This window comes from Hylobates moloch, unplaced genomic scaffold, assembly GCF_009828535.3.
Source record: "Hylobates moloch isolate HMO894 unplaced genomic scaffold, HMol_V3 SCAFFOLD_16872, whole genome shotgun sequence".
NCBI classification, from domain to species: Eukaryota; Metazoa; Chordata; class Mammalia; order Primates; family Hylobatidae; genus Hylobates; species Hylobates moloch.
In genome coordinates, this window is record NW_026669147.1 from 1 (window position 1) to 1132 (window position 1132).

The following is a 1132-nucleotide window of genomic DNA, read 5'->3' on the forward strand; positions in this document are numbered from 1 at the left end:
CTTTCTTTCTTTCTTTCTTTCTTTCTTTCTTTCTTTCTTTCTTTCTTCCTTCCTTCCTTCCTTCCTTCCTTCCTTCCTTTCTTTCTTTCTTCCTTCCTTTCTTTCTTTCTTTCTTCCTCTCTTTTTCTTTTTTCTCTTCTTTCCACGTGGGAGGCAAAGATTTATTTCTTCATTTCTTGCATTTGAAGTACTCTTTGATGACATCCTTGGCCTGAGACTCCTTCCATAGTCCTTAACTACTACACAACTGCAACCAACCACTTTACAGGGTTTCCCCTCTCTGTCAATTGTACAAGGACCTTCCCATTCCCCTAGTTTCTTGTTGTCGTCACCCTTGATTAGGTTGATTTGGTGTTCAGCACAAAGGGCCTCCACCAACTTGACATACATAGGCTTATCACAGTTGGATGCAAGCACACAAAGGTGGGCTTGGTGCTTGTCTAAGGCTTTGGAAGCTTCGCGAATTCCACATGCTAGGCCATCGTGGATGAGGGTGGTCTTCAGCACTTCTTGTAAAGCAGTATTAACATCCATTACACCTCCAGCAGCAATGCCTTCCTCGACCATGACAGTGGGTTACAGGTGAAGCCCAGTCTCAAACCTCCACCTCCACACAACTTGGCGGCAGCAGGGAAAGAGACGAATGTTCTTTCTGGTGCATGAGTTTTCATAAGAGGATCTATTTCAAACCACAGCTCAGTTTGCTATTAAGGTATATGGCTCATCTCTTAACTAGCAATGGAAAGTTCCAGCATTCCAAGTAGAATCTCAACCTCAGAGCCACACTATACTTTTCAAAAGCTTGGCTAAGAGAAACGCTACTCGTGGATAAGTGCCTGCAGAGTACATGCTGTATTCAATCCTCTGGACAAATATTCTTAAATCTATTACCAATTTAGCCAGAGCCACAAACCTATGAGCTTGACTGCTTCCCACTGACTCCTTGAAGAATGACTTTTAATGCTTTGTGCTTTGGTTGAGGGACATGATACACATTATACAAAGCATGGTTTTGAACATTGATCCCTATCTGTTGCAGGGATATTGCAACAGATAGGATGTGGCTTCTCTGTGAAGCCTCCCTGTGAACACCTAGAGGAGAATATGCTCTTTGGTCCTCAGTATCTGGAAT

At 43.0% G+C, this 1132-nt stretch overlaps 1 pseudogene; it reads right to left on the reverse strand.

Annotated features, from left to right (window-relative positions):
* Nucleotides 1-169: 169 nt before the first annotated feature.
* Nucleotides 170-567, reverse strand: LOC116465969 (small ribosomal subunit protein eS12-like; annotated as a pseudogene).
* Nucleotides 568-1132: the final 565 nt, after the last annotated feature.